This window comes from Odontomachus brunneus, unplaced genomic scaffold (genome assembly GCF_010583005.1).
Source record: "Odontomachus brunneus isolate Ranch 3 - 2012 unplaced genomic scaffold, Obru_v1 Obru_scaffold_057, whole genome shotgun sequence".
Taxonomy (NCBI): domain Eukaryota; kingdom Metazoa; phylum Arthropoda; class Insecta; order Hymenoptera; family Formicidae; genus Odontomachus; species Odontomachus brunneus.
Genome location: NW_022639507.1, coordinates 274,337 through 283,506, shown reverse-complemented (window position 1 = coordinate 283,506; position 9,170 = coordinate 274,337). Strand labels below are relative to the sequence as shown.

Sequence of the window (9,170 nt, the reverse complement as noted above, 5' to 3'; positions counted from 1 at the left end):
AGAGAGAGAGAGAGAGAGAGAGAGAGAGAGAGAGAGAGAGAGAGAGAAGGGAGAAGAAGAACGATGGGTTTTGCGTTGGGAGGTAAATTCATCCGCCTGTGTATTTTCGTAAACCATCCCCTCGCTCTCATCCCCGTCGTTATTATCGGAGCGGTGGCGCCATTATTTCCGAGCTGCCTTAAGCGCTCGTTTTCATAGTCGACGCTTATTGATTTTAGCTTCGAAACGCACGCGACGGACGGGGAAAGGGGGAGGAGGAGGAGGTTTGGAGGTTGGTGGCTCTAATTGGATTAAAATTTCATCGACGGGTGCACCTCTGCAGGGACCCTTTTATGGTGGCACGTTGGGCGCTCAGCGTTTTCGCCGTGAATCGCGGTATAACGATCCTTAAATATCATGAAATTGCAGAGAATGGGAAGGAGGAGACGGGGGAGGGATGTGATATGAAGAATGATCGACAGGTTGATCTTTCGTAATGAAAAATCGACAAGAAAGTTGATACGTGATGAATATCGCACGTGAGAAAACGGATATACGCGCGCGCGATGAGACGGATTAAAATTAAATATAATCTCCGGTAAATTTTCACGGGATTATCTGATTATTAAAAAAATCAATTATAATTTCAATAATGTCATATTCGAAACTAATAATGAGAAGTTGGTGCAAAATCGAAGTATAATTCGTGATTGCTCAACGTGAAATTCAAATAAATGACTCTCGAAAAGTTCTCTCTGACGTCGGGGGCTGAATGGCAGAAAATTTGAATGATGTCGGCAAAAAATATTCGTGGAATATTTGACGAGTTATTCGAACGGTTCTCCTAAAACTTAAGGCTATTTTAGCTGAGGTCTTAAATCTGAGGTAAAAGGAGAAAAAGAGAACTAATCGTAGGGATAATAAATCGACGAATAAATCACGAAAGATTCTCATAAAGTGTCGAGTAATCGGATAAAAAAATTCTCATAAAGGTGGCACAGAGCTTGCGGCGTGTGTTCTCTTCTAAAAACTGCTGTTAATTCATAAAAAATTCCTACCAAGATCGACGGGTGATTCGAGCCGGATTCGTATAGAATCGCATTGATTGCTCGTGAAAAAAAGATCTACAGAAAATCAAAGAATAACACGCGGGGATGAATCCAACGAGAGTGAGACTCACGTAAAATTGATCGATTCACAGATTGTTCGAGCAGTATGCACTCGTGATAACGACGCGATGACGACATCAATAAAATTCTCTTTAGCGCGAAGAAATAGATTTAATCCGCATAGAAATTAAAAAAATTTTTCCAAATATGCAGCATAGATCCCGACTAGAATTTCTAAATTTGTCTCAAAATTAGTTACTCCTAATACGATACTTGATCGAGAATCCCATTTATGTCTTAAACATGGATTTTTTGTCTAGAATCGAAACAAAAATACTATGGGAACTCACGTTTTTTTAGTTGATAACGTCGGTATGTTTTTATGGTATCACAAATAGAGAATCCCATTTTCACAACTATTATATTCAATAGAAATAAAGACTGAAAAATAAAATAGTTTTAAAATATGTTATATATTTTACTAAATAATAAAATTATTTGAAAATTTCACGTATATTTTATTCAATTTTGATTTAAAATTATGACTAGAAAAAATAATGGGAAAACTTTGGTTTTCCTGCTGAGACTCACATTAATAATTGTTACTTGAAGTTTGCTGCAGATCAGATATTTAGATCTGAATATAGTTTGATATTAGTTTCTCATTTGAATTGCCATGACAAATGTATAACTAATATATATTATATACTTATATATATTATATAATTCAAATGAAGAATTCAAATCTATCTTCAAATCTATCTTTATTCAAATCTGGAGGATACCTCCTGGGGGAATAGTTCCAAGTAATGACTGTTAATACGGGTCCTAGAATTGCATGTTTGAAAAATTATATTTCTAACTAAAATCCATAATTATTTAGATGATCGAATTGTGTTCCAAGTAGATCCAAGAAATTTTCTATGCAAAAAATATCACGCTCTACACCTAATTTCTATCAGTTTTATTTTATTATTACTGGTTGCTTACATCAGAATCTTCAATATCTTTTTCTGTTTAAAATTATTTTTCTTTTTATCCGTTTTTAAAAATATTAATAGGAAATTCTCAGTTTGCCCTGTATATATGTTTGTTCGTTCTCTCATAACCGTTTGAGATATTTAGATGAAATGTTTTGTAGCTGGCTTAATATATATTGCATGGTTTGCATGGTTCTTAGATTAGTGCTATTATACGAGTTTGTCGAAATGATCTGGAAATTGAGTAATTCCATTATTATTTATAATTTTTATAATTTGAGAATTTCTTTTTATAATTCGAGATATAAAATAAAACTTTTTTGGCTAACTTCAAGAAAACTAGACTTAAGTAAATAATTAAAAAATTAAGAACTTTTTTAACAATAATAAACCATTATCAAAAATCCTAACAAATATAAAATATAATTTTGACTCAATATTTTTATATATATCTACATAATCTTCTATTCTAATATTTTAACAATATTAAAAGTCGATATAAAGGAGACAATTTAGGTAGGTAACTAATTATATAATTAAGATAAATAACAGAAAACATATTGACTTATTATTTTGATTATTGATTAAATCACACAAAAAATATTTCTCTGCCGCAGCTAATTATTTTTTTCCATGCAGTCAGGTTTTTACGCCAACTTCTAATATCGTTAGATTATTAGAATAGAATTGCAAATACATATTAATATTGAGTCACAATTATTTCATATTTATATATCATATTTTTTTTAGTTTTTTAGTTTTTTGAAAGTGGTTTATTTTTCTTATTATTAGCTAAATTTGTTAGCTAATAACAAAAGAAATTAGCAAGATACCAACTTGTCTGCGATCGTACATGAGTCACACGTCGATGAAACAACAAAATGAATAAAATACTTTGTATCATACACGTGAAGCGACAGGTCGATAAATAATTCTCGAAGAATTGACGAAGGAACGTCAAGCGGAATAATACGTTTGTATATACTTCGGGAAACCGATGGTACACCGCGACAATCCGCGAAGGGATCGTGTCGGCAGGCACCGGAAGTCGAAGGGGAATACGCGATTCCTTGCGAGAGACTCGGGGGTGTCCGATGGCTAATTATCGAATACCGTTTGTGCGAAACTATGCGAGCGACGCACGGTATCCTGCGGAATACGGCCGCAAGTCCCGCCGCGGAAATCGTGTCCTCGCGTGATTGCGGCCCCAGGATCGGAGATTGCGATCGATCGACTCAATTTGTCGCGAGACGAATCACCGGTCGACGAATGGGAGAAGAACGATATCGGGACGATATATTCGACAAGCTTTTGCGTACGGAATTATCGTTATTCTTAATTGGCCCGTTAATTATTCAGCAGTGTCGGTGGTCTAATTATAGGAAATTATTATAGATAATAAAATTTTGAGAAGTCGCGTACTCGGAGCTCTAGAAATTACGACTGTACAACATTTTAAATCATAATGTGTGTTTACTCAGAGGAAGCAAACAGTAGGATATATTAATGCACATTGGGGATTATTTATTAATCAGATTCGATTTTCATTTCGCTCGCGAGATACATGCACGAAAGAGGCTATATTTTATTAATATTCGAAAAATACGCGAATTCGTCCGAGAACGGGAAACACGCAGATCGACGTCGCGCTACAGTCGCAATTACAAAATGTTAAGGAGAATGCTCGAAGATGCACGAATGTAGAAAGTTTTGTTTAAATAATTTCACCATGAACTTCGGAAAGTACAATTGCCGCGATAATTTTTCCTTCCGCACTTCGTTTCTATTTCACGCTGGAAAAAATAAGGAAACGCGTGATAGTCGAAGATGTAGGAGGGAGAGAAAGAGGGAGTAAAGGAAGAAGGGAGAGAGAAGGAGAGAGAATTAATCCCTCTTCTCGAAGCATCCTTTGTATCCTGCTCTCTCCGAGACCTTAATGGATCGGGAGTAGTTTTACGTCACGGCCGAGGGCTGTTTTTCGAGAATATGCCCTCCTTTGCCCTTGTTTACGGGGGTTTTCCGCGCTCCTCGACTATAGCCACAAATTTGTGAGTTTTATGACCTGTTTCGGGTGTCGACAAATTCCAAAAATATCCAGCCGAGAGGAATTAGCCGAATCGAGTTCTTTCGGCAAACTTTCCTTTAATGAAATTTGGAGGAATATCACTAAATCAAAATAACTTTTCATCTCGAGTGGCGATCTCTCGAAAGAGCGAGAAAGAAAGAAGCTGAAGACCGTATTATTTTAATGATAACCGAAATAGAATTATTTTAATCGTACGAGACGGCAGAACCGCGTAGGATTTCACGGAATTAAGATTACGGAGTTACAGCGTATTACAGTCGTAAATTTTACTAAACCCCATTCTCATGAAAGCTCTCCTCGGCTACTTAAGCAATTATTATTTCAAATTATTTAAATAATCATAGAGATTTATCCAAGGCTCTCTCATAATTATCCAAACAACTCTAGCCGTGCTGCAACGTCTAACCTTTTACCCGAACTATGCCGATTTTTTATTTAAACGCGAGCGCTCTCGCGCGCGGCTGAAATAAAGCTCGGGGATTTCGAAAAGGATTATAAAAGGGTAAAGGAAGGAGACGTGCGGTACATCGCGCGGGGCCAGTCGCGCCCTAAGGGAAAGTTTGCCGGACTAGGCGGAATCCGCTTTCGGATTCCGTGCCGCGCGGACAGGAAGCTGTCCGTTAAATTATTCACTATGACTGCCATATTTAAGCTCGGAAGGGCGCGGAAAATTCCCCAGGGTAAGGCCGAGACTCGGCGCACCTTCTTCGAACAACCCTGTAGGGAGATCCTTCGCTCCCTTTGTCCGACACCCCATTCGCGGCCTATAACTTCATAATTCACTGTCCGTGGCTGCCATAGCGCTAAGGAGGACATAGAGCGCAGCATGTACAAAGTGTCCCGCGGGTAGATATAAATACTTTATGCCGTGAGGACGGATTCCGGCGAGGTCGTGGATCCTCGTCGTGGAGTCCCGATGTGATCCCCGATCGAGGAGGGATATGAATTTGCGTGAAGAATCGATCGGGATTCGTAAGAAATCCGCTGCAGGTCCGCCCGACCCTCATCCGTCCGCGGGCGAGTTAATTAAACGCGCTAATGAATTGGACCGGCGAGCTTTGAACCGCAAAGTTCAAAATTGAATGAAACTTTCCTGGTGCGGAATTAACATTAATTCCGCCGCGATTCCACTTGTGCTGATTAAATGTTAACTCGAAGAATTCGCGGACCATGGAGGGATATATATGGATTCACCGGGGCAACTAATTAATACTGTCCACTCGTCAAAGAAACCCGCCGGAGTCTCGCCGGAATTTCGTTACACATCGAAACCACCCGATATCTTCTATCCCGCAGATTCTTCTACCAATTTAAGATCAATTTGCCGTCGATGGGAAGCCAACAATATAGTTCTTAGAGTAATCAGCGGATGAAAAAATTAGAGAGTAAGTAAAGATTTTTATCAGCAACCTTGAGGCAATAGTAATTTCATAATAAGAAATAATACTGTGAGAGAAAGTGAGAGAAGAGGGAAAGAGAGGGAAAAGGAAGAATAGGAGAGACGGGAAGAGAGAGAGAAAGAGACAGTTTATAATGGTATCGTAATTTATGATTACGAAATTTATGAATACAAACATTTTGCTTTGCAATAGCATCTCGTTGATATTTAATCTTTTAAAGACGGAAATCGGAAATAAACAATTTAAATCTGCGCATTTAGTCTATCGACATTAAAACATTTTTATGAGTTCTGGGAGTCGCGTATGTATATATCTAATTAGTAGAATGTGACATTTGATCATCTTACACTGAATCACAGTTAGTATCTCTTTTCTGTACTAATATATGTTTCCATCTAATTTTTTTATTTCACGCTAACACACAACGTACGCTATTATATGTTATTTTTTCTTTCTCTCTCTTATCCTCTTTCCCTCTCTCCCTCTTTTCTTCTTTCTCTTTCCTTCCCTCTCTCTCTTCACCTCTTTTTTCTTTCTTATTGTGTCCATCCATCTTTATTACTTATTTCTTTGTTGCTTTTCATTCGTTTCCTCGTTACATTCTCTTGCTTATGTGCAATTATTTTGCTTATTTTTCTTCTCACTTTATTTTGTCTTTTTTTGGATAAGTATATACTGATAAACTGTAATTAAAACAGGTATATTATGCTTGTACACAATACAATTTTTACTGTTATATTATTACAATTTTTATTGTTATATTTTTTATTGTTATATTATTAGATTAAATGTTTTCAGATTAATGCCTTTTCTCTCCTCTCTCTTTCTCTCTCTCTCTCTTTCTTTACATTTGTTGTTGTTTTTCTCATATTTATCTTATATAAAACTTATATAAAAATATTATGAAATTTTTTTATAGATATCTCTTTTTTCTCTTCCCTTCTCTCTTTCTCTCTTTATTTATCTTTTTTTCTCTATCTTCTCTTTCTCTCTCTTCTTCTCCTCCTTTCTTCAACTCTGTCTATTTTACTTCTTTAATCTGCAAAGATTATTGAACTGGAAGGATCAATGAAGAATCTTGAAATATATAATATTATTTAAGCTATTGTGTTCTACCTTGGTGCTACAAATAGTTACATATTTTTTTATATTAAGGTCTCTCTCTGAAGAAACACTTTTGTTCAAGAATTATTTAATATTTATAGCGTGCGCCTTGCACACACTTTACTGATATCTATTTTTGAATAAAAAGTTATTAACTGCGCCCTCCTCTTTTATTCTTTTTTCTTACATTTTTTCTTTTTTTTACCATTTTCTCTCTATTTCTTTTTCTATGTCTTCTCCATGTCTTTGTTTGCATCGAATACGTAAGAACTAGAACCAGATACTTCGAAAAAGTAGAACAATGAGATTTAAATTTTACAATACAAGTACGCTTCACGAATATTCTTTTCTTTTCATTACTTTTTTTATTATATATAGTGATATGTTTGCTTAACATATCGACTGCCAAATAGTTATCTCATAGCTGACGTGCTAAAAGAATTCTCTCTCTCTTTCTCTCTCTCTCTGTTTCTGTCTGTATGTATGTATATATATGTATATATGTGTGTATTAATATGTAAAAATTAATGTATATTTTATACATATATATATATTAAAAATTAAAAATACAAAAAAAAGAAAAAAATAATACAGGCTTTTGGAAAATAATCCTTAAACAATCTTAACTTTGTAAACGAAGAAGTTTTTTCATAATAAATTATTAAAAACTGATGTTAATAAATGATATAATTATACGATAACTGGTTGATTTTGTAACATAGAAATGCTGTATTAAGAAAAGAAAAAAATATTCTTAAAAAATGATAACTCCCGTTTTATCTTCCTGAAGTGGATAGCAATTAAAAATAAATATTTTTGTGCAAAAAGCAATTATGCTCAAAAGCGGCAATTTTGACTATTTTAAATATTCTTTGCGCAACTTAGATATTATTGTTTAATCTTAAATTCAGATTTGGATTCAGCATGCATAATTATATTGAAAATAAATATTATACTTTATTTACAAACAATAGTGGTGATTTGAATAAGAAAGGAATAGTAAAGTAAAATTAATTTTTTCTATTTAACCGAAAAATCAAAGTCAATATTTGCTATTTTTTTAAATCATCAGATAGTATCGAAAACTACAAACTATAACCTAAATTTTAGGGGGAGGGATATTCTACAAGTTCGTTAAATACTATTCGTTAAATACAATTTCAGGTGATGAGTTGGTCAAGTTGGCGTGCAATAATATATTAAATATTATATTATATATATATATATATATATATATATATATATATATATATATATATATATATATATTAATTTAATATATATAATTATATATATAATTATATATATTAAATTAATGTTAGCATATTAAAATAACATTTTAAAACGGCTTTGGGGACAGAGTTCTCTAATGTCACTAAAGCAGTCAACGTAAGTTGTAAAGCAGTATTAAGTCGCCTTCACCCTTCTCTCTCTCACATACCTACTTCGAGATTCGAGTGTCAGATTAAGACTTTAAAGATAACAACAAAATTGTACAGATGACGTCACTTTGGATCCCTATCTCGACGCGATATATGACTCTGCGTAGCACAAATGATCATTTTAACGACAATAATATACGTTCACGACACACCGAAATAATCCCGAGAATTCGCGCCACGCTTCTGCTGTCTTCGTAAACACTTTGGAAATTAGCCGTGAGGATAGAAGCATATGCGAGCGATATTTCTTTCCTCTCTCTTTTCCTCCTTGTTCTTCCTTGGCGAGAAGCGCTGAATTTCCTCGAGAAGAATACTTCATCAAGTAGGCAACGTTGGGCCCAGCCTCGGAAATGGCGGCAGCTTTTATTACGGGATTCCCCGACTTCATGAACCCGAGCTCGTACGCGTTGCGGTATTGCTTGGAATACTTGACATTCTGGAACGAAAGCTCGCAGATTCGCAAGCCTGCGCGAAAGCCAACGAGAATTCGCACAATGACAACGTCCCCTTTCTTCTCCCTTTCTCTTCTGCCTCCTTCGCCCTCGTCTACTTCGCCGGGTTCATTCCTGGTTACGTCGATATTAATTGAGCGATTTATATATACGTTCATGAATCTTCGTTCCTTCGGCTACTCTATCTAATCCATTTTGATCGCGTTTCAAGGTGTTGAAATTATGAAATTTTGTCAACGCGACGCTTCTCCCCGAACGTTTCTCAAATTTCAAAGTCGCGAAATGTAAAACTCTCTGTCGACAGTCGCGGTATATCTCGAACGTGTAAAGTTCTAAGTGAAAAAGTCTTTTCAAAGCAGCAACGACCTGTAATTGCAGACTTCTCGGGCTAATTAATCTTCGAGAATTACGCGGGATCTCCAGTTGCTTTTGAAACTGTGCATTTCTCGCAATTGCAACGTTAGCCGTCGCTCACGATGCCCCGATGTAACGATATTCTGAAAGGAGAAACTTCAGAACTCGCGATCGCAAGATCCAGAAGCATGAAATATCATGGAGAATTATGCGAGATAGGACCTTGAAGCCTCTTTCTTTGTTCTTCTAAATCGCAACGTTGCA

At 35.6% G+C, this 9,170-nt stretch overlaps 1 protein-coding gene across 4 annotated transcripts in view; it reads left to right on the top strand.

Annotated features, from left to right (window-relative positions):
- Positions 1–9,170, top strand: part of LOC116845753 (inactive rhomboid protein 1) — a 340,621-nt gene that overhangs the window by 193,995 nt on the left and 137,456 nt on the right. The gene's annotated exons all lie outside the window — the stretch shown is intronic.